At 40.3% G+C, this 25,464-nt stretch overlaps 1 long non-coding RNA gene across 2 annotated transcripts; it reads left to right on the forward strand.

The window, feature by feature from the left end:
* Nucleotides 1-1,927: 1,927 nt before the first annotated feature.
* LOC311624611 lies at nucleotides 1,928-24,664 on the forward strand. Of its 2 annotated transcripts, XR_014795349.1 has the most exons (4): nucleotides 1,942-2,035; nucleotides 12,164-12,283; nucleotides 15,247-15,411; nucleotides 24,434-24,664. It is a non-coding gene; the product is annotated as an uncharacterized lncRNA (long non-coding RNA). The 2 variants fall into 2 exon arrangements; XR_014795348.1 differs by lacking the exon at nucleotides 12,164-12,283 and having other exon boundaries at nucleotides 1,928-2,035.
* The last annotated feature ends 800 nt before the right edge of the window (nucleotides 24,665-25,464 follow it).

The following is a 25,464-nucleotide window of genomic DNA, read 5'->3' on the forward strand; positions in this document are numbered from 1 at the left end:
CATAAAGCGAAGGGGGACACAGCACTTTATCAAATACATCATAATGGAAATCAAAGCATTAAAGAGACATGCCTTGAAGACATTTTAGGTAAATAAATTCCTCACTTAGTTTAACCTCAGAAGCTTCTGTCTTTACAGGTCTTAGGATTTTGGCTTGGGCTAAAAGCTCTTTAGATTTGTGTTTAGGGATTCTGAGTTGGGTTTGTTCTCAGCACATCATTTCTCTGAAAGGCCCAAGTATGGCATTACTTCCCCTTACTGTCCCCACAGGGCCTGGGCAATGTTCTTGAAAACATTAGGATGATCTCACCCAGTTGGGAGAAGGGTCACGTAATAAAATAATGGCACTTCTCTCTCTCAGGCCACTGCACACTGTTAAAACATACTGCTTCTTGCCCTTTTGGCTAAGATCCCATAGAGAACAACTGAAATATTAGCTTCGTATCAGCTTTATCACCCTTGAGGCTATAATTTCTGACAGCTGTAAGAGATCTCATGCTTTTGGGGGCCCAGATGAGCCCCTGTGTGATAGCTGGGTTTGTCCAAAACGGCTGGACTGTATGTAGACTGTCCAGTCCAGTAATGCATGTCATGCTGGAGTCCTCGCTGTGCTGTTGGCGGGCCTCTCCTGGCTGGGGTCGCCCTGCCTGGGCGTGAATACCACCAGTGAAGGTAGGAAACTCAGCGGCAGCTGAGCCCATCTTTGCCTTTTTATCTGGGTGACTAGAAAATGTTTTTTCTCCTGTTGAGCTGAAATCTGCCTCCTTAAAAATAAGCTCATTAATTTTACTTCTTCCCCCATGGGTCCATGCAGAGTAAGTCGAATCCCTTTTTAACTATTTGAAGATAGCTACTTAGCTACTGTTTGTTCCCTAAGCCTTGCCTTTAGGCTCCTAGTTCCTTGAACACAATCTCTTGGAATTTCTATTTAGGCTCTTGTACCGAGCACATCCCAAACACGCTTTAGTATGTGTACCCAGAGTTAAATTCAGTACAGAGTTACCACTTTCTCAGTCTCAATGTTAGTTATTTATGAAAGCAACAAAGAGAGCCATTAATCTTTTTTGGAATCATATCACACTTTTGACACAGATTGAGTTTATTATTAATTAAAAATTCTGTTTCTAATATACTTACTGCAACTAAACTTGGATAGTTAATTTTTGAACCCATGTATAGGATTTTGTATTTATTCATTCTAAATTTTATTTGTTAAATTTGGTCAATTGTTCTAGCCTCTCACGCTCTTTCTGAATCTCGAATCTTAATATTTTCTGTTCTTCCTGGATTGTTATTGCCAGCAAATTTGTTGAGCATACTTTTCATATTTGTATTTTAATCATTGGTATTAGAAGGGCAGAGCATAGGAGAGAGGGAAAGTAAAAATGGCAATTATAGTCCAATAATGAAAGAACCTTACAATTTACTCTGATAATAATGAGTTCTAGGTCTAAGCAGAGCAAGCCCTTATGCAGTGTATCTGGTGTGGTGGGAGAGATAGATAATGTCTCAGTAATTTATATTCCTTATGCTTTGTCCTCTTAATTTTAAAAAATGTAAGAAATTAATGGCAGCCTTTAAAGCAAAAGGAAAAAACACACATTGGTGTATGAAATTAAAAAAAAAGATAGCCTGTGATTTTATTTCAAGCTCTGGTCACTTACCAAAACCTCAGTTGTTATTTTATTTTAGAAAGAAAACCAAAACGAACCAAAACCCTCAGTGCTCAATACCATAAATGCTTCGAAGTTGAGTTTCTAGATCATCTGGCTCAGTTAATTGGTGACTAAAGATGTGGTTTTGTATAAACAACCCCATATGTAGACTTTCAGCCACTCCCCTTAAAACTAATTTTCATAATTCTTAACAGTGACAGAAACATGTATGTGAGAGATAGAAAGGAACTCGATTTCAGTTGGTACATTCTGGCTGAATCAAGAGAAGGGGTGGGCTTCAGAAGATATGCTTGAAGGATGAGTTGAATTTTCCAATTAGGAGTGGGTGCAGCATGACTCTCCATGTTAAAGATTTCCAGGTAAGTTCGGGAGAAAATAACTGAAGCTGAATTCCATAAGGAAATAATAATTCATTTTCTGATTAATGACTGTCTGTGGGCAACACTGCCAGGACAGACAAATTGCTGCACTACATTCCAACTTCTAAAAAACTCCTTTCATCAGATGGATGCTTAAACCTCCTTTAGTTTAGTGTAATTAATGCAATGCATGCCTGTATGAATGATCAGTAATGAGCTGATCCTTTATTTTCCTTTTGTTTATGCAGTGTCATAGCTACATTTTTGGCTATGTTTTATGATGTTATGTCCTGGACAACTGCAATCAAATTCCTAGTGAAACTGTTGTGGGTTGTTTATAAAATAATTTTGGAGTCTCGTTTGTTTTAACTTCTCATCTTCCTCTGCTGCAAGACACACACACACACACACACACACACACACAAAATACCATCTATCACATAATCACAAATAGCTTTTTCTAGCACAAATACTGTAACTATAATTTATTAACATTATGGCATATATATTTGGTGCTATCACAGTTTGAGACATAATGCTCAACAAATATAATATTCATTTCAAATATATACTAGGGGCCCAGTGCATGAATTCATGCACTTTGAAAGGAACTGTGGGCCATGAGGCTGCAGTGAGCAGCCCCTGCCCAGCCCCTCCCACCATGGTTCCTCCCCACTCCCCAATCTCCTGTTTGCCAGCAGCCCCACTCCCACCACCACAGTTTCCATGTGCTGATGGCAACAGTACCATCAGGAGCAGGGGCAGGTAGAGAAGCCCTGAGGGATGATCAGAGCAGCAGCTGCTGCTTGCACCTGCTGAAGGCGCGAGCTATTGGGGCTGGTGCTGGGCATTGGCAGCAGGTGGGAGCACTGGGTGGAACTGTGGTGTGTGTGCGAGAGCAAAGAATTTTCAGTAACCACCAGAGGCTCACCCCAATGACAGCAACCGGTGCCCTGCCTTCGTCTGGCACTCCCACTCACCTGCTCTACCATCCCAGCCAATGCCTGCCATATTCTGTGCTCTGCCACCTGCTACCTATGCCCACCATGTTCTGCGTGTGCCCTCTGGTGGTCAGCGCACGTCATAGCAACCGGTTGTTCTGTCTATTTGCATATTAGCATTTTATTATATAGGATATTTTATTAATTTCAAAGAGGAAGAGAGAGGGAGAGAGAGAGAGAGAGAAACATCAATGATGAGAGAGAATCATTGATCAGTTGCCTCCTGCAGGCCCCACACTGGGGATTGAGCCCACAACCTGGGCATATGCCCTGACTGGGAATTGAACTGTGACCTCCTGGCTCAACCACTGAGCCATGCTGGCTGGGCCATATAATATTATGTTTTAAAGTAGGAAGACTTTCTTATTGTCCAGAGTAGAATAGGTGCTTGCACTATATATTCTCGTAGAGCACTGAGCTTTCCCTTTGCAGAACTTATCATATTTGTAACTGGGTATTTACTTGTGATTGTGATTGTTTTGTGTCTGCTCCTCCTCTCAGTTATAACTCCTTGAGGGCAGGACCACATCTTTTTTCTCTTATTTGTTTTAATTAAAAGAAGTTCAATTACAATTGACAATTCAATATTATATTAGTTTTAGTTGTACAGCATAGTGGCTAGACATTTATATAGCTTACAAGGTGATTCCCCAATATATATATTTTTTCTTATCACCTTATTCTTGTTTCTGGAACAATGCCCAGCCCAGGACATTTCCTTAGTTAGTTCTGGCTAAGTGAATGATCAATTAAATGAATGGATCCTTGTGAGAGAAATTGACGAGGAAACTGGTGTCCTTAGGTTTTAGTTTAATGTCAGGGGTTGCAATGGTGGGGGCTCTAGGGAAAGAGTAAGAATATAGAGGGCTTATTGAAAACTAACTGTACTACTAAACGAGAGAGTGGGAAGAAAGCAGCAGGGGTGAGCATGGAGCCAGGAAGGACAGGACCTGCTGAAAAGAGAAGTATGAGGAGAGTGTTTGCGACTGGAAATTGTGTTGATGGGCTTCTGTGATGAAGGCCACAGGAAAGTAGGAGGCAGGTAGGATGGAGGTGATTCTGGTTTACCTAACCTTGGGGCTTGAAATAGGACTTTGGCTTAAAAAATTTTTTATGGTCTCAACAACTCCCTTTTCCAAAGGCAGCATGTCTCTGTAGAAACAATTTTGACTTTATTATCAGACAAAACTGGCTGCAAAATGCAGCTACAACACTTAACCAGCTATCTGACTTTTAGTAAGACATCTGACATTTCTGAGCTTCAATTTCTCATTTTTAAGATGAGGACAATCATTTACCTTGAAGAATTGTGTACAGTGAAATGAGATAAAGCTCATAATGCATCTAACTCAGTCCCTGACTCAGAGCAATTACTGAGCAAATAGTAGAAATTGTTAATATTAACCAGACCTAACCTTCATAGGACTTTTGAATGGTTCTTTTCTTGGCCCCAAATTGTTCAGTGTTTTTAATCAATGGGTGGAAGCAGTCTTATCAAATTTAAAGAATACACAAAACTGTGAAAAATAGCTAATATGTTGGCTATCAGGCTAAGGAGCCATGGACATCTCAGCAACTAAGAGGGATGGGCAGAAACCAACACGATAAAATTAATGGGGACAGATTTAGGTTCTTGCTTTTGTGTTTAAAGAATTAGCTGAAACCAGAACAAGGGAGACCTCACTTAATTGTTTATAAGAGAAAAGCCCAAGGGTTTTAGCTGACTGTCAGCTTAACATTAGCCAACTGGGTGAAGGCTGCCAAAAAGCTCATGTGATCCGAGTCCTCGTGATGGAAATAGAGCATCCAGAAGGGTCGGGGTAATTGTCCAAGTGTCCTTGTGCTGGGAGGACATGCAGGGAATGTGCTCAGCTCTTGGCCTGCGCCTTAAGAGAGACAGATCCAGAGGAAGGTTAACAAGAGGGTCAAAGTTCTGGAAACCAGGTCCTATGAGCAATGGTCAAAGGAACTGTGATGTTTAGTCTGGTAAAGAGGAGATTGAAATGGTGCAGCATTGGGGGCGCAGAGTGGGTGGCATGGAGCATGCTGCAGCCTTCAAATGTTTGAAGGTTTTTGTTTGGACACTGAATAGACTTGCTCTGCAATGTTTCAAAGGATGGAAGACGTATTACGATTGGAAATTGGAAGGAAGGAAATTTTTGCTCAACATATGTCCAAGTCTACTTATGGTAGCTGACATTGATCAACCCTCGAAGTATGCGAGGCACTCTGTTAAGCTCTTTTTATATATGACTCTTCTTAGGTATATATTATTCCCTTAATCCTTACATCAACTCTGCAATGTAGGTATTATTGTCCTCACTTTATAGATAAGAAAACAGAGGCATATAATGAAGAATTGATTTGCTACAGCTGTGCATCAGGTTAAACGATGAAGCTGGAGCTCTAACTCAGGTCCCTTATGACTAGAAAGCCTGTGATTTTTTAGCCTTATGGCGTATTACCCCTAGTGTTTCCTGGGACACAGGACTTTCAGTGCTAAAACATGGGCAGTCCTGGGCATATTAGATCTGTTGGCCATTTTAATTTCAGTGTGTTTCCCTGAACCCTCAGGTTGGGAGACGTTTGCTTCCTAGAAAGGTTATAGCTGTGGTTATAGCTAAATGCCTAGTTTTGGCTCATATTTCAAACGCACTTTGAGAAAATGTTCACTGTTCAAATATGGAGATAATCTGACCGAAGTGGCAATGAACATCCTGGATGTAATCAAAGAGGCTGGGATGCCACTTGTCAGAGCTGCAGAGGATGAGAATGCTCTATTGGGCTTATTGTCAATAAAGACCATTTCCACAGTCCCTTTCACTGCTGTCATTCTGTGATTCAGACAGAGAGTGCTCCTTGCTTGGACCCTGATGTAATTCCCCAGGCTCTTTATCCAGAACTGAGCACACATGTAGGCTGGTCTGAGATGGTTCAGGAAGCCTGGGCCATGGACTCTGTCTCCTTCCTGTGGTCATCGCCGCCTGCTAAATGCAGCCAAAAGCCTGAGTATAAATGTTCTCAGCTCTTTGCCCTCGGAGCACACATGCTTTGCATTTTCAAGCCCAAGCTCTTCCAAGAAAGATCCAGACACCAATTCATTATGCATAGGTCATTGATGTGTTTACTCACTTAAAAATCATTTCAAAGGGGAAACAAAACAGGTCTCAGTCCATCCTTGGGAAAGCACTCATCAGTGAAATTTTATTTCTTTGGTAGTCTTTAAGGGCCTCATGGCCGAGTGTCTGGGAGCCCATTTTTATTCTGAGAAGGATTTTTAAACTGTTCTGGACCCTTGAAATTAGTCCTGTGAGTGTCTGTGTAGTGTTGCCTTGGAAAAGTCCTATTTTTTTTCTTGTTCCCTATACTGGAGTAAAACTGACATAGGAAAAGCAAAGTGGCCATCATAACACATCTGTCCCACACATGTGAGGACATCCTTAGTAACCCTCTGCTTCCTTTCCTGGGAAACCAATGGAGCAGTGAATGTACATCTTCCATGGGGAGACCTTTGTCTCTCAGAGTGTTTCTCTTATCAGTGAAGGAGATGCCCTCTTGTCTCAGAAAATTTTGTGTGGGACGCAAGCCAACACAGGTGGCAAACACAGGGAATTCCCAGTGGAGAAAAGCGAGCACAGAGTAGCAATGTCCAAAGACAATATGGTAACTGACAAAAGTCCACACTTTATCCCATGTATATCCTTATTCTGTGATTACCTTCCCTATGAGGGCCCAAACAAGAAACAACAGAGTCATTTTTCATTTAAGTCTAACACTGCTCATTTCTATTTTCCTATATGCTCTACTATTTCTGTTTTCTCCACTAACAGCCACTCTCATTGAAGACCCATGTAGAGTCAAACACTGTGCTAAGGGTATTACATTATTATCTCATTTACTCCTCAAATGACTCTCTGAGATAGGCAAGGTGGCCCACCTTCTTATCAACAAGGAAGTGAGCCTCAGAATGGCTAACCATCTTGTCTGAAGACACATAGCTAGTAAGTGGAAGAGCTGGGATCTGAGCCAGTTCTATCCAAAGCCCGTTTTCTTTTCATAATGCTTCAGTCTAACCTGAATCTGATCTACCCAAAGCCTATCTGAAATAGGAAATATTTTTTCAAGACTTCGTACTTGTTGACCACCTTTCCACAACTTGCTTTCACTGAGATGCTCTAATCCTTAAACCTCAGAGAAGCTTTCACATCAGAGCCTGGACCCTGCTGCCTAAAGGCCCTCACTGGGCGTATGCTCTCCCAAACAGAACCATCGCTGTGCCTCTCTAAGGACATATCTGTATTTTCTCTGAGTCCTGTCCTCACGCTCTTCTCACTGAACTTTCTCACCCCGAGATATAAATATAACTACTTAATGTAAGGAATATATTTTAACACCATACCTCTCTGAGATATTCTTTTGTCTCTGTTTATATACTTGTTAAATCTTAGTTTCTAAGTTCTTTTAAAAATATTTTTATTGACTTCAGAAAGGAAGAGTGAGGAAAAGAGAGATAGAAACATCAATGATGAAAGAGAATCACTGATTGGCTGTGTCCAGTAAGTCCCACACTGGGGATCGAGCCCACAACCTGGGCATGTGCCTTGACTGGGAATTGAACCCTGACCTCCTGGTTCAGAGGTCGATGCCCAACCACTGAGCAACATCAACTGGGCAGTTTCTAAGCTCTTAAAGAACCAGATCTCTTCACTAGTAAAAGAAGGCACAGATTGACAGTGCTTTCAATGTGGTGTGGCCTCAGCAAGCTGGTAAGCATAAGAATTTTCTACTCCTTTTGGGTAATTGAGTGCAATTCTTTTTTTTTTTTTTTAATATATTTAATTGAATTTTTACAGAGAGGAAGAGATAGGGATAGAGAGTTAGAAACATCGATGAGAGAGAATCATCGATTAGCTGCCTCTGGCACACCCCCTACTGGGGATGTGGCCGCAACCAAGGTACATGCCTTTGACCGGAATCGAACCCAGGACCTTTGGGTCCGCAGGCTGACGCTCTATCCACTGAGCCAAACTGGTTTCAGCTGAGTGCAGTTCTTGTCTATGGGGCAGTTAGTCTGACCTCTCCTGTTTGTCTACACCACCAGTTGTGTGGTTGTCTGTCCTATGGATAGAAATGGATGTGGGTGAGACATCCAGAAGGTGTTGATAGGTGTTGTGTGGCAGGTGCAGGAAATGGACTTTCCTCTAATGTTTCCAGTTGATTTCTCAGTATGTTAGTTTAAAAAGCCTTATTCATTGGTATTGTGATCCAAGGCTGAAAGTAGACAAAGTAACACAAACACCAAGCTTTGAGGATACATATGCCCTGTTCTTTCTATTCTTTGTCTCTCTACCCTCTTTTTTCCCATGGATGGTGCACTGTCAGGAAGCATGCAAACATGTTCTGAAATGGTTAGAGCATTAGTCCAATTCCTTTCTGATCACCTACCTAATGTGTGTGCTAACTGACCTCTTCTGAATGTATTAATAAATATTTTCAAGTATACAAGTCCTAGAAATGGAGGAATAGGATGAAACTTCACAAGAAATATCCAAAATATGTGAAATCTTAGTCTTTGGAAGTTAGTATTACCTCAGATACAACATTCTTACTTAAGTGACACACTGAAATCCTAAACCTTCTTCCCAGGGAGCAGGCTGGGAGAACATTCCTTGATGCAATAGCTATGGAGTTGCTGAACTGTGGCCTGAGTTTTGGGAAATAAGTGATGTGTTAAATAGCTGGGACTCCAGGGATGGGGATGGACTGGACCAGCTGTGGACCAAGACTTGTTCAAGTCTTCTTATTCTGGGAAATTCAGTTTCTCATCATGAGCAACGAGGAAGATAGTAATTTTCTACAGTTACTATCTACAATTACTTTTCTATAATTAATTTTCATTTTTATAACCTGCTATATTTGTACATACTATTTGAAACTTTTTATTATTTTCATTTGTTTTGAGTGTTTTCATAATTGCTGGTTGAAGCATTTTTATGATAGATGCTTTAAATTCTTATCAGATAATTCCAACATCTGTGTCATCTCAGTGTTGGTCTCTGTTGATTGTCTTTGCTTATTCAACTAGAGATTTTCCTGGTTCTGGGTAAGAAGAGTGATTTTCATTTCTATACTGGACATTTCAGGTCTTGTGTTATGAGGCTCTGGATCTGTTTAAATATTCTGTCTAAGCAGGCCTCCTCTGATTCCACACTGGCTGGGAAGGGGTCCTACCTTGTCACAGACAAGTGGGGGTGAAGTCCAGTTCCCCACTCACTTCTGTTGAGACTATGGAGGGGAAGGGACTCTATTATTTCTGGAGGTGGATGGTGTCAGGCTTCTCCCTTGGCCTTTGCTGATATCACCCTGGCTGAAAGGGAGGGGTCTCTTTACTGCTACCTACTTGACATTGAGGGAGTGGGGACTACCATCTCCAGGAGGTGGTGAAAGTCCTGATCCGATTGGGCCTAAACAGGAAGTTGGACATCCCTCTCATAATCCAGCACTGCTGGCTCCCAACTGCTTGCCTGTCTGCCTTCCTGATTGCCCCTAACCGCTTCTGCCTGCCAGCTTGATCACTCCCTAACCACTCCCATGCCAGCCTGACTGATTTCTAACTGCTCCCCTGCCAGCCTTTTTGCCCCCAACTTCCTTCCACTGACGGTCTGGTCACCCCTAACTGCCCTCCCCTCTAGGCTTTATTGCCCCCAACTGCCCTCCCTTGCAGGCCTAGTCCCTCTCAACTGCCCTCCCCTGTTGTTCATCTTGTGGTGGCCATCTTGTGTTCATATGGGGGCACGATCTTTGACCACATGGGGGCAGCCATCTTGTGTGTTGGAGTGATGGTCAATCTCATATTAATCCTTTATTAGATAGGATTATATTTAGTAGAATATAAGATCAATGAGGCATCCCTTTATGTACCTATAACTCAACCACTATTGTTGAATTAAGAGATGCAATATAGCGATATAGTCTTCTTGCCTTTCAGGTGAGGAAATTGAGGACCACAGTGGTGGAGTTACTTGCCAGTCTTGTCAAGTTCGTTGCTGAGCAAGGACTCCATTGCTGTCCTCTAGCCTCCAGAACAAGTTTTACTACATGACATTGCCATAGGCCCTGAGAAGTCCTTTAATCCATTCCCTGCCCATTGTAAATATAGAGCCTGCTGCGTGTTGTTTCACCTCTTTAACAATAATGCTGGCACTTCCCAGGATTTCCCAAAGGGGAGAGGAGGAGCAGAACACCTCTGCTGGTTTCTCCTCTGCAATGGAGACTTTACAACGTCAGCCGCCGTGCCATTGTTGGACAACAATATGTGTCTCCGAGGCAAGGAAAAGTTCCCACACTCCGTGCTTACCAGACGCCCGGCTGGTGAGCTCTGGTCTCCCCGTTACTCCTGTGTTCCTTGTTTCTTTTTCCTCCCTCTTTGTTATGTCCTCTATTCATGACTGGGGCAAGATGCCATGCTATTCTTTCTCAGTTCTGGATCAGTCTGTTATTAGCTATTCTCCTTGGGTGCCCTATTCATGAAAACTTGACCACCCCCAGTTGCAGTAGGTGAATTCCATGGAAAAGTGCAAGGCACATTTTTCCTGCTTGGTTTGTGCTTTTCCTGTGATTCAGCAATCTGCAGAGGGAGCTCTTCATCATAGTATGCCATCATGGCTTGTGTCTGCGGCTCCAGGGAAGAGAAGTCCAGACCAAATTCTGTGGATGTTTTCAGGGAATTCTAAAGCCAGGTTACAGCAAGGTGAATCTGTTTGGTGGGTTTTCCGGATCAATCTGTGGTTTTTAAGAAATCAACAAGATAGAAATGTTCATAAGGTGGGTACAGAAGGCTAAACATGTGCTTCTCAGGTCACTTTAAGTTAAAGTGACCTAATTCTTCTCCAGGTGTACCTTCTTGCCCATTCTCCCCACCCCAGTTCTGTGCCCCCAGTTCTGTTAATTTTCTAGTATACCCTGATTTCTGCACATCAGTTTCTCTACTCAGTCCATAAGGCTCTGAGTAATAGCCACCTGATAAAAATCTGGCGTTTCGTATTTTGCTTTTAGCAAATTGTAGAAGGGAGCTGAGCCCAGGCAGAACATCCTTTCATCTGCAAAGCTTAAGTGCAGGATGTTGGGAGTTGGGACTTCAATTTATTTAACATGTGTTCCATCTTTCTGCATGTGAAGTCATATATTTTTCCCCAGGTCAGGAAATATACACACATATGGTGATTAAGAGCACAGAACCTGGGCATCAGAGGCAGAAAGACCCAGTCAACCCCCTGCTGCACACCTTGCATGCTTTTTGATTCGGACGAGGTTATGTTTCCTTTCTGAGTCTTGGTTTCCTCACATGCAAAATAAAGTTACCAATAATGCCAACCTCATAGGGTCAGCATGAGTGTTCAATAATGATACGTATATAGAAATGTCTAAAACACTTAGTGTAGATCTGATATATGGTAAGGGTTCAATAAATATTAGCTATAATTATAATTAGTAACTCCTAGTAGTGGGCCATAGAATCAGAGATAAAACTGGTTACTTTTTAATGTACCTTCTCTCTTTCGTATTTCATTGGTGCTTCCTATCTCTGCCTGATTTCATACCTTCCCCCAAACATCTTCATCTTCAATATTCAACTTCCAAGCAACCCCATTCATCCCTGAAAGTGCATAAAACTAACCCAAAATGCATGTGATGATGATCACTGGGGAGGAAAAGAAGCATGAGAGTGGGGAGAGGAAGAGGAATGTAGAGAGGGCAGTTTACTATTTGGACTGCATTTGGCTATGTGTAGCAAATGCCAAGTAATGGTGCTCAGACAGGATAAAATTTCTCTCATGTAGAAAACGTTTGGAGGAAGGTGGCCCGAGGGTAATATGGTACTTTTTGGTCTTCTGAGACTTTTCATATTTTCTTTCTATTATCCTTGTTATGTGGCTAAGCTCTCTTCGTGGTCCATGATGGTTGCTTCAGTCTTCTTGTCCAAATCCTTTGGAACACGATAAAAACATAAAATACAGGATGCCAGTTAAATTTGAATTTTAGATAAACAACAAGTACTTTTTTAGGAGAAGCATGTCCCAAACTGCATACCTCACTTCCTTGGACTTTGCTTTATTGTGCTTCACAGATATTGTACTTTTTACAAACTGAAGGCAAGATCCTCCACCAACAAAAATATTCCAACTCACTTTGTTGCAGTAATCACTTCATTGCAGTGGTCTAGAACCAAACTCGCAATATGTCTGAGGTATGTCTGTACTAAAAACATTATTTGTTGCTGATCTGAAATTCAAAGTTAACTTGACATCCTGTACTTTTATTTGCTAAATCTGACAACCTGACACATTCTAGGCAGAAAGAAGGAAGAAGGGAGGGCAGAAAGTCTCCGGGCTGTTCCTCCCAGTTGAGTAAGCTCCTTATAGAAACGTCACTAATAGCGCACTGGCCACCTTTCGCTGCAAGAGAGAATGAATGGGTGCCTAGAAGAAAACTGACATTCTGTATTTAGGGAAGAAGGAGAGAATGCATATTAGACAGCCAGAAGTTGCTACCACTGGTGGAAATTTATTTCAGTGCTTTTTTTGGCCCCATTGATTTTTAGAGATAGTAGAAGGGAGGAAGGTGGTGTGGGGGTGGTGAGAGAAACATCGATGTGAGAGAGACACATCAATTGGTTGCCTTTCGCACATGCCCTGACCTGGGCCGGGCATTGAGTCTGCAACCAAAGTACGTACTCAATTCCTGACCTGGAATTGAATATGAGGCCCTTTGGTCCATGGCCGATGCTCTACCCACTGAGCAAAACAGGCTAGGGCTATTTCAGTGCTTAGTATTCCAGTCATAGTATTTTTAGCTTTTGAAATTGGGGAACACCTTAAAATCTTCCATACAATCTCCACTTCTTTTCACCAGGCTAGCAATTTTAGAGGCTCCAAAGAGCCCGAGGACATTGTCCATCTTTCTAACTTACTGCTTTAGAGCCTTTTTGTAAGATATAAAGTAATAGTAATTAAAAGATAAACTACTCTTAAGTGCTGTTAAGAATGTCCCTAACTTTGGGGAGAGAAAGGACATATTTTGGATATATAGGTTTGGACTTTGTACTAAATATTGATCCATCTATATAGTACTTCACGGTATTCCCTTAGATAAAATTGTGAAACACAAACCAACACTGACCTTAGACTAGTTTAAAAGCAACCAACACGCTTCAGTGCAACGGAAAACAAAAATTGAACTTTCTAATTTACCTTATTCCTAGTTTCTTGGCTTTTTGGATAAGTCAATTTTTGCTAAAATAATAAAATTAATTTATTGTTAAAAAGCAAAGGAACTATTATGTACCACAGGAGGAGAATATTCAATATAGTCAAAGGCAACACTAGTCAGCAAATAAAACAAATAAGCTCATGAAAATGGTGTATTTGAGCCCATGGGAAGTTCATGCCTACAAAGGTCCAGCTTTATAAAGAACTCTGGCATAGATACAGATGGTAGCTTTGGAGTTGGGTTGTATCATACATTGGCTAGGACTAGGCAGCAGCAGTGGCCTAAGGGTAAAACCATGGCATTTCTCCTCTATAAATGGCGGCCCAGCAACAAAAACATATAAATTGGGCTGGCAGGAGGAGGCGTGTGAGGCTGGGAGACCTGAGAGACTGGCTGGTGGTGATGCCAAGCAGATTGAACACCTAAACTATCACTGTAAGAGAACTAGCCAGAGAATCAAACCAGGGACTTGCCCAGTATCTAGAGGTTTGCTTCAGATCTGTATGTAATAGGGGAACTAGAACATTTTCTATTGTGCATTCAACCATTCCTGTGGATGGGAAGATGCAGCTAAGAGCACGGTGCTGCTGGTTTGGACAAGGGCCAGGAGGCACAGCATAGCGGTAAGAGCGAGGGTGGGTCTCATATGCCTGAAACACAGTCCTGGGACATGGGACTTTCCATGCAAAACTGGGACAGCCCTGGTCACCCTACGAAGAAAGAGGGTGTTTGAATTCACAGGTGGATTTTGAGTTTGGTTGGCTTATATACCAGTGGTCAGCAAATGGCGGCTTGTGGTTTGCCGCTCTGTTGTCTAATGAGTTTGCCAACCACTGTTATATTCCACCCTTTATCTCTTTGCACACAATATGCCACAATTGCCTAATCCTCACAGCTTCCAACCACACGGTAACATTTAGTCTAGCCCAGTGGTCGGCAAACTCATTAGTCAACAGAGCCGCAAACTTGCGATCCGGGGTCCAGCCTATACAGTGAAAGATCACCAATTATCAGAGTTGAAAGGGGTCTCCAGAGGCTAAAATGTAGGCAACCTGACACATTCTAGGCAGAAAGAAGGAAGAAGGGAGGGCAAAATGTCTAGGGGCTGTTCCTCCCAGTTGAGTAAGCTTCTTATTAAAACTTCACTTATAGAGCACTGGTGAACAAAATTTTAAACTCAATTTAAATCTCTCTAGACTACCTCCCACTGGCGGTCTCTTCCAGAACACTTATGATTCCCCCCCCCCCCCCCCCCTTATCCTGCTACTGGAGAATTTTTTAGATAGCAGGTTAAAAGAAAGCAGTTCTCTTTTATTTTGCTCAAATTAGGAATAAAAGCCTGCACACATTTCAGTCCTGAATAACCAAGCATCTACTCATTGTGTTATAATTACTTAGTATCAATGACATAACAGAGATGCACTGGAAAGATGACAAGATTCATGGCCAGAAGCTGTGGGTTTGAGACGCTGCTCCATTATGCAGGAATTCTCCGACCTTGCCACATTAGGAGGCTCAGAGAGATGAGGTGGCCAGTATAGCAAAAGCATCGCAACAAACTAGAATCCAAAGAATTTAAAGAGGCCCATATCTCGATGACATATCTTTTCAGCTAAAAAAAAAAGTGCATATTATTACTTTGCATGTGCAGCCCAGCCTGTAACTTCTCAGTTTACTTTAACTGCAGTCCCATGACTGACACAGATGTTATTGCTCCCCAATTACAGTGTTTTCTGCTTGGAGGCATCTTGTCTTCTGTAATATATCAAGAGCCAGAGTCCCAGTGCTAAACATTAGCTAGTAATTTATGATCATACCTCTGAGGCAGGGAGGGCAGCCATAGCTCACTTTGGACTTGGAAAAGCACTCCAGGTTTTTCCTCTGCTTTTCCCCCCCTTTTCTTTTTCTGCATTTGCTCATTACTATATCTTTTCAATTTAGGGATGGCCTGGTTCCTGCCATGTAAATCAAAGAAGAGAGGGTCTGATTCAGCTGCCTAGCCCGAGTCACCTGGAACCCATTAGGATACAGCATCATAAACACCTCCATTTTCCCTTCGGAGAGAGACCAGACCCACTGAAGTTAAGCTACCTGCATACGAGTTGAGTGTGATCAGCTGTACTTAATCTTTAAATGTCCAACCCACAGATAACCTTTGGTTTGCTTTGATAACTACGAAATAAATTCTCACTGCATTGGATACCAGCATTCTGATTCCTAGTCAAGGCTGTGCTGCAGATGTCACGGAATCTTGGACTGGACAGCAATCCTTGGAGATCTCTGGGGTCAGTTACTGGCTTTTAGGCACTTAATTTCTAAGCCTCCCTCGGCCAACTCTAAATTTTCTCAGGGAATGACACGGCATTTGTGCATTACCACGTTTCAGGTACTCTACCGAGGTGAAAGAAACCATTTGGAGGTGGGAGAAAGGGGAGAAGAAGAAAGATCCATCAAATTCAAAGCTTTATAACACGGTATTACAAAAAAGAACACTGGTCTAAGTTTCCAACATCTATCTTGGGTTTGAATCGAACTCTTTTATTCTTGCCCACTTCCCCGCCTGCCCCCCCCCCTTCCCACTCAGCTGTGCAATCTTGGGAAAATGATATTAATAATTTTGGCCTTGTTTATCTCTTCTGTAAAATGAGAAGAATGGTTAGTACTTCTCAAATTTTCCTGGAGATATGAATCACTTGGGAATCACCCAGATTTGTTGTGATGATTAAGTTAGTTAATATATACAAAGTTGTAAGAAGAATGGCTGGCTCAAAATACTCTATAAATATCAGCTTTATTATTAATTAACATGATTTAATAGGAATTTCTTCATGCCATTTATAAATACTTCAGAAATACAACAGTATCTAGACCCTGAAATACTCCCTAGTATTATTATACCTACAATAATTTATCCATTTTATATTTTTGTTTATTATAATGTTTTAAAAAACTTTTTATGTGATCCTTTGCTCATAGACATTGATTTCTTACTGGTGGTCAAAAGCAACTCTAGCAGGTTTCACTAAGGTCCAAACTACAAATCATTGGTAGTGATAACATTAACTTTAATTTCATTTCAACTTAACAGACATGTATTGTACACCCCGTTGTGGGTCAGGCACTGTGCTGGGCACAGACTGATAAACAAGACAGGCATGAACTTTGTCCTCAAAGACCTTATAATCTAGCAGTAAAGTAAAATGTTAAGAATATAATTACAACAAAGTGTGATGACTGTTACACCAGGAAGGTACAGAGAGCACATAACAAAGGGACCTAACTCAGGAGAAAATACTGTTTAACTTGAAGCTGGATGGATGAAGAGGAATTGGTTAGTGAAGGGGAAGAGCAGGAAGCTGAGAGAATAGTAGGTTCAGAGATAATTATTCATGTATTTTGGTTTATATATTAACAGCTTATTTCTTTAGTTGGTGGCTGCTATCTTAATTTGAGTCTGTTAGAACATCAAAACTCCTTGTTGAGTTCATAAAAATAATAAATTATACTTCTCACTTTTGTCCTCTTACAAAGCCAATTATAATTTACATAATGTTTGTAAGACTAAAAATCCTTAATGGGGCAATTAAATAGATCAGGCAGTTAAGCAGATTAGAATCAAGTGTTGACTGGGCCACTCTCTAATGAAATGATGACCATCATAGACCCTAGCAGCAACATGTATGTGCCTTCAAAGCTATTAAAATAATCATGTAATTTAATTTTAAAGAGTAAAGATATTTTGAGAATGCCTATAAATAATAATTTATTGGCTTTTGTCATAGAAAATCAAGTAGCTTAGGCATCAGAGTTTGTACCACAGCTGAGTGCAGTATTGTCATGTCACCACAGTGATGTAGCATCAGGGCTTTGAATCTTCTATTTTTCATTTCTTGAGATAAATTCTAGCTGATGATGGTTTTAGTTTTATGTGGTTATATATTCTTCATAATTATTTACTCTAATCAACTTGAGGGTTGAATCAAAATGATACATTACAGTTAACATTCACCTAAATTACAACAAAACACAGATGCAGGGTTCTCAATGCATATGTACACCCCTTTGATGATATTATTCCTGAAATTCAGGAATATTCAAGGCTCTGACTTATTATTGATTTTTCAGCCTGGACTGGATATGGAAGTGTGTAAAGGAGCTTATTTCTGTTTTCTTCTTATCCTAAATTATTGATTTACTCAACAAGAACCAAAGGGTGCTATGGGGCACCAAAAAAGTGCAGTATAATTCTTAAGTTTATCTTCAAGCTATAAAGGTAAATTCAGAATAAAATAAAGCTGACTGGGCTGGAGTAGGAATCATTGTTGGTAAGAATAGGATATAAATTTAAGCTGAAGGTAAAGACTCTACCATACATATTTAGCAAAAGGTCAAAGAATATTTGATAGACCTTCATGGTTGACATTTCTATTATCATCTGTGAGCAATTAATGTTAAATATATCCAGGCACTACCATAATGACTTAGTGCTGGGCTAAAATAATCTTAATTTGTTTTCATAATTCTTCTTACAAATATTTTCATTCTAAATTGATATCAAATTATGGAGCCATTGTGGAATAGTAAACTACAAGTATTATTTATGTATTAAGCTTTTTAATTGGTTTTTAGAAAGAGAGGAAGGCAGAGGGAGAGAGAGAGAAACATCAATCTGAGAGTGACACATCCATCGGCTGCCTCCTGCATGTCCCCTATCTGGGATCAAGGCTGCAACCTGGACATGTGCCTTTGACTGGGAATCAAATCAAATCGGCAACTTCTGATGCATGGGATGATGCCCAACCACTGAGCCATACCGGCTGGTTGGATTTTTTAGTCATACATACATCAGTTCAAATCCAGTTCCCCACCACTTAGGAATTATGTGATCTCGAGGTAAATAAAAAATCCTGCAGTGTCAGTTTCATTATCCACAAAGTGGATGTTTGTATGTGTATGCACATTTATGAATGCCTATCTATCTATCTAATCTAATTTATATAGATATAAGTAAATATTCTTCTACATAGTAATTAAACGGTGTGTGTAACTAATCAAGTGTATTATTAGAGCAATTATAATGCAGTCTGATATCTAAGAGACTATTATCAGCGTGAAATTAGAAGTCTTTGCAATTGGTAAGTTAAAAAATGAATAGTAATGTGTTGAGTAAATTTCAGTGATTTAATAATCAATCAAGCCACACTAAAACCTAACTAGTGCTATAATTGATTTACAGTATATAGAAGCATGAAACCAAATCTGCTGAGCTTATTTTATTATAATCCCTGTCTACCTTGGTATCTAAAAATAGAATCAAATTCCTTTCTCTGAGTCCATCTTTCTGTAATCAGTCTCCTGCCCTCACCTTATTCAAATGACTTCCCTGTATTATAAGCAGGCCCCTTCCATAATCAGGCCAGGCTGCTCTATGTTTTAGGATCTTCCCTTGCTCATTTTCATCTTCATGTAGGTCTCTGTTTTCAGGGAGCTTATTATCTAGTAAAGGAGAAAGATATTAAACAAAATAATTATTGTAAAGTGAGCTGAGTGTTAGGTGAAATTTACAGGGTGCAATAACAACAGAGAGCAGGGAAACCTAATCTAGTATTCCTGAGAATTGCCATTTATACCACATTTAACAAATATTTGATGAATACTTAGTATGGGCCAGATATGTATGAGGTCTAGTTGGGTATTTATAGGAAATATAATAGACAATAATATTGTACTACAATGATGTGACAAATATTGCTTCACTGTCAATCATATAACAATATATAAATGTATCAAAGTAACACACATACCTTAAATTTACAAAGTGTAATGTCAAATTTATTAAATAAAAAATAAAAGGAAACATAACAGACATAGTTTGTAAAAAGAACGTTTAGGCTGGAACCTGAAGGATGAGCAGGAAATAACTATGTGACAGGATGTAGGGGAGGAAGACAGTTGTTAGGGGATGGCTGGAGGGCTGTTTAATGTGGGATAAGAGCAAGTATGACCTGAGTCCAAGCTAGCCCTGGGATCCTGTATTGGGAAGCTGGGCAGATGAGGGTGCCATTGACAAGAATGACGAATAGCAGTTTGGGGAGTGAGGGGTTGGATATTCACTTATTTGTTTATTCCACAGTTATTTCTTGACTATATTCTATGTGCCAGGCTCTGCTCCAGGCATTAGGAATATAATAATGCATAAAAGGAACCAAAATTCCTGCTTACTTGTAGTCTATAATGTAGTGGAAGGAATTGATAATAAAAAAAGTATATGGTATGTTAGTTATTTATAATATAAGCGTTATAAAGACAAAGATACCAGGAAAAGAATATAAGACATGCTAGGTCAAAAGGTAGGTTGCAATTTTATATAGGATTTTCACGAAAAGCCTTATCAAGAAGCAATAATGGATTAAAGTTTTCAAGGATGTGAGAGAGCAAGAGCTTCTACCTGGCAGAGGAGCAGACAGAGGAAAAGCAAGTGCAAAGGCCCTGGGATGGGGACATGTCTGTCCAGTATGGCTGAGGGACCTGAGGAAAGGGAGAGTAGTAGGAAATAAAGTTAGAGGAGTGGGAGGATGGAAACAGATTATGGAGGGTCTTGGAGGCCATTATAATGCCTTAGGCTTTTACTTAGACAAGGATGGGTAGACATTTAAGAGTTTTGTGCAGATGGTGACATCTGATGGACATTTAAAAAAATATTACTCTACCAAGTTCAGCTTTGGAAATGATGAGTTTGAGGACCCATGGGCTATCTCCCTGGGTAATTCAAAGGTAATTGACTATATGGGTCTGTAGCTCAGGAAGTCTGTAGACAGACACATGTGCAGGTAATCAATGGTTTGGTAATAATGGCAGCCATGGAAATCAATAAGATCATCCAGGCAGGTGTAAAGAATGCAAGGCACATTGGCCTTCGGGTAGTGTCCTAAGGGGGTTGGTTGAGAAGGAGGAGTCTGTGACAGAGATGACAGAAGGCAATAGGAAACTCAGCAAGCAGTGGCATCAGGAAGCCTAGGAAAGGGGCCTGCTTAGAATGGGGGTAAATAGTGCCCGACACATGCCCAGAGGGTATGAATGTAGGTAGGAGAGCATGAGATGTGGGACAAAGTGGAGGGATTCAACTTGGCAGAAGGGGCACCTGAGGGAAAAACAGCAGAGGATGGAAGAGTAGTTGCTGCTTGGTGAAGTGTAAAGCCTTGGTAGTATTTTACCCACAGACATAATTATTTCAGATATTTGGAGTGACATGTCTTTAATGTGGGTCAAACATGGGGAGTGAGTGGTGGCTAATGAGGCTACTGACTGTCCCATGATAAAGAGAGCAATGACTCATGTACCTCCCAGGGCCCAAGAGGATGGGGCCCCATGTCGTGACCCACAGGTTGAGAACCACTGTTGAAGAGCCTAAGACCATTGGAAAACACAGATATTTCCATTATGATTCATTTACAGTAGCAAAATTACAGTTATGAAATAGCAACTAAAATAATTTTATGGTTGGGGGTCACCACAATATGAGGAACTGCATTAAAGGGTCATGGCACTAGGAAAGTTGAGAACCACTGATGGACCTGGCCTAATACCATGAAAAGAAAAATCATTCCCATCTAATCATCTTGTACTGATTATTTCAATTCAACATATATTTTTCAATAGTGCTTTTGCAAGGATTGATATTACAGGCTCTTTTGAAAAATTTAAAAAATATATTTTATTGATTTTTTACAGAGAGGAAGGGAGAGAGACAGAGAGCTAGAAACGTCGATGAAAGAGAAACATCGACCACCCTTGCACACCTCCCACCGGGGATGTGCCCGCAACCAAGGTACATGCCCTTGACCGGAATTGAACCCGGGACCTTTTAGTCCGCAGACTGATGCTCTACCACTGAGCCAAACCGGTTTCAGCTCTTTTGAAAAATTTTAATTAAACTAAATATTTTTTACAGAATTTTTACAGTAACTTTTGAAACATGACTTATTTGTTAGCTCTATTTATGATTCAGTCAAATGGAATTATTCTCATTTTTCTTTCAAACCCGCTCAAAATATGAATATAGCTTAGCAAAGTATAATATATCTTTTCTTTTTGATGCTTCAAAGGTCTCACTTCAACAGATGTAGAGAAGAAAAAAAAATCTAAATTTAAATGTAAACTTAAATTTGGTTAATTCAGATTGTTGCTAAGTGTTTTTAATTACTTGGTCTGTATTTTTTTTTTTAAATAAATCTTTATTGTTCAGATTATTACAGTTGTTCCTCTTCCCCCCCCCCCCCATACTTTCCCTCCACCTGGCTCCCACCCCACTCCCTGCCTTTACTCCCCAACCCCGCTACTGTCCTCATCCATAGGTGTACGATTTTTGTCCAGTCTCTTCCCGCACCCCCACACCCCTTTCCCCCTGAGAATTGTCAGTCCACTCACTTTATATGCCCCTGATTCTATTCTATTCATCAGATTATTTTTGTTCATTAGACTTTTTATTCACTTGATTTTTAGATTCACTTGTTAGTGAATAGATATGTATTTGTTGTCACTTCGTTGTTCATAATTTTTATCTTTACCTTTTTCTTCTTCCTCTTCTTAAAGAATACCTTTCAGCATTTCATATAATACTGGTTTGGAGGTGATGTACTCCTTTAGCTTTTTCTTATCTGTGAAGCTCTTTATCTGACCTTCAGTTCTAAATGATAGCTTTGCTGGATAGAATAAGGTTGTAGGTTCTTGCTATTCATCACTTTGAATATTTCTTGCCACTCCCTTCTGGCCTGCATAGTTTTTGTTGAGAAATCAGCTGACAGTCGTACAGGTACTCCCTTGTAGGTAACTAACTGTAGCACACTTCCACACCTCCAAACCTCCTACCAGACTCAATGAGCTTTTCTCTTTCCTTTTAGTTGTAGAATTTCCACTCAGCCAGCCTTCCTGTGGTTCTGGATGCTATTTGTTTAGTCTCTTAGTTATAGTTTTAATGTGGTTGTGTGTAGCAGCAAGTTCAGGTGTTTACCTATGCCATCATCTTGGTTGATGGTCTGTATTTTTTTAAATCTATTTTCCCCTTTTAGTGAATTTACTGAAATAAAAATAATACCTTGCTACTTACAGAACAATTATAAAGGGATTTGTATACTTGCTATGCTCACCCAGGCTCCATCCAGAGCTCTATATAAATGGAGACACACATGACATGAAATATAGACTAAAAACTTTTAAAGGTGCAACTCTAAGCTTAATTTCAACAAAAATCTCTTTAGGAGTTCAGAAAACTATTTACACTGATAAACTGATCTTGCCAAACCATTTCTAGCCTTTAATGAAAGTCCTTCAACATGGTTGGGAGAGGGGGGAAAGCAGATAAAAATTAAAATTTAAAAGTATGGTGGCTTTTCTTATTTTCCCCTGTAATGAGATGGCTCTTATTTCCTTTTTGTCACTTGGTACAAACTGTTGAATTAAATCACTTCAAGATATATTGAAAAAATTTTCAGTGTGGTTGGCTTTCATGCTTGATATAAGAAGGGAAAATGGAAATGGTCGATTCCAAAGACCAAATCTTACTCTTTCTTTTGGCTTCTTTGTGAGAAACTGTACACACACAACTATTTTGGCTAATGAAGTGTAATAATTAGGGAGAAGTCCTAGGGTACTGGTGATACCGTCTTTAAAGGATATGTTGGGATCTGCCTTCTCAGGAAAGAACTAGGAGGAAGTTCACATTCGAACCTCTTGTCTAAGCAGGAAGACTCATGTCACTCTCAGAGAGCTGTGTTGGTTCAATGAAAGTATTATTCTCAGGGAAGGAGACTGGATGAACCAAAAATAGTTGACCTTTGTAGTCATTGCCTCTTTAAGTTTGAAGTCACAGATTTGTAATTATATTAATTACTATAAGGGGAAGCCTTTACTCTTAACATTAAAAAAAAATTATAGTCCTTATATTCCTGTGTATTGGATTTCAAGACTCTTCCAAAGTGGAAATCTGAAAAAAATAAGTTGGTTTATAAATTATTTGGAAGTTTCTCTTTGTAGAACTAAGCAACATGTCAAACATTTCATATATCTTATGACTCAGGCACCTACTTAAAACTGTCTCCTCTTGTGTTTGATTATAAAAAGGAGTCCTTGAATAAGAAAATGAAGACATTTGCTGGTTTTCCCTAGAGCTTTAATCAGTTGATATCCGACAGGTGCTTTTATTTTCCTGGCCTTGAAATCTTTCTGGATGGGATGTGGGAGAAATATTTGTGAACGCCCTCTTGGTTAGCAAATAAATCTTTGTTCTTTTTGTTTTCTTCTTCTTTTATCTTTTTTCCTGTGTTCTTAGCTCATCATCCTCCCTTCACCACACACTCATATGCATGCCTCCAAAGCTCCTGTGTCTTTTGCTCCATCAGGGTAGAGACAAGCTTTCAGAATGGGCTGCCTGATTTACAATCACCCGTGCATGACACGGCTGAGAATACAACCTGAATGTTCCATAACCTATGAGTACAAATGAAGTCCCCTAGCCTTATCACCTCGAGTCTACTGCCCCTAATTGTTTACCCTTGAATAATGTAATGCCCCACAAAGCTCCCCTATGCATTCCTTGCAGTTCCTAGGGCTGTCTTGCATTTTACCAGATTGCATTGGTGTTAGCTGGAGAGCCCCCCTCTGGGCCTCTAAATGGTCTGCTTAGGTATTTGCTATATTCAGCTGGGCTCCACCCAGTGCTCTTCTGTTTCCTTCATCATTCCTCTCTGCCAGGCTAGCTCTGCCCTGGTCTAAAGGCTGTCTTTCAATTTTATTTTGGATTTTGCCTCTAATTGCATCTCTTCAGATCAAATAAAAAAGCTTAGCAAGGATGGATTGGAAAAATTAGATGTCTTCAATTTTCTGCTTATCTTCTTCTTCTTCTTTTTTTTTTTTTTCAGTCTAATGCAAAATCCCTCAGGCAGAGTAACACATGCAAAAGATCAGAATCCCACCTGAGGTTTATGTAAGGTACTGGGATAAAGCCATTTCTCAGCCTCCTAAGGTACAATGGGAACTGAAATAAGATAAAATTTCTCTCCACTGTGCTATTCCATTAAATTCTTAGAGATCTCTGTATTATGTTGTTTATTGTTATTCTCATTTTAGAGAGGAGAAAACCAGACCAGAAGGAATAAGGAATTCACCAACTAAAGATCACTACCTGTCAAAGGAGGAGTTAGGCTATGGTGCCAGGGTCCATGCTCACCTCCTGCGCATTGCTCCACTCTGGAAAAGAAGTTACTTTCATCACAGCTAAATACACCTCAGTTTTTAAGAAGAAAAACTGCTCTTAAAAGGATATAAACAACTTAACTTTTTTGTAAACCTGAAACTGATCAAAATAAAGTCCATTACTTCAAAAAAGATAGGAAGACTCTTGGCTAAAGCAGGTTAAGTGGTGTATTTATACAGCATCATCATTATCACTCTTATTTTAGATATTCCCTAGAAGAGTTAAAAGATGTAATTTATGGGAAAGAGCTTAGAAAGCACCACATTATTATGTGAAGATTACAACATGAGAACGAGTAAGGAATTACCTTTTTTCACTTGGAATTTACATGATGCTGGTCTTGTAGTTGGTGAGATATCTGGATAGTACTGCGAATCTTTACCTGCTAGATGAATAAACATAAACTCAGACTTTGTGGCTGCTGATCTGACACTTTTCATCAACACGAAATTGTCTTAAAAGATTTTTGCCAATGAACTTACTATTTTGTAGATCTTTTATTCTTGTTCCAGAAGCCACTCCCCCCTCCCCCCCTGAGTTGCTGCTCTGTTGAATGAAATATGGTATGAGAGAGTTAATCTTGCAATAGTTCCTGTAACTGGGGCTTGGGAAAAGGAAGGGAGTGGAGCTTCAGAGACAACCCTCAACCACAGAGAATGTGCATGTGAGGGGGGGAGGCTGGAGCCAGTGCAGAAACCGAGGAGGTGGAAGGACATGGAAGGCAGTCCCACCAGAACCAGCTGCTTTCCTGACCCGGCACCATGAGTCTGGGGCCCAACATGGGTCATTTGGGGCCAGTCCTCACTGACAGCTGTTAGAGAGAAACTTGTTTCACCTTTCCATGTAAAACATGCTAGTTTTACTTTCTATTTAATTTCCTTTGGAATAAGGAGAAAGGAGGAGGATCT

This window comes from Pipistrellus hanaki (genome assembly GCF_964339955.1).
Source record: "Pipistrellus hanaki genome assembly, chromosome: 6".
Lineage (NCBI taxonomy): Eukaryota > Metazoa > Chordata > Mammalia > Chiroptera > Vespertilionidae > Pipistrellus > Pipistrellus hanaki.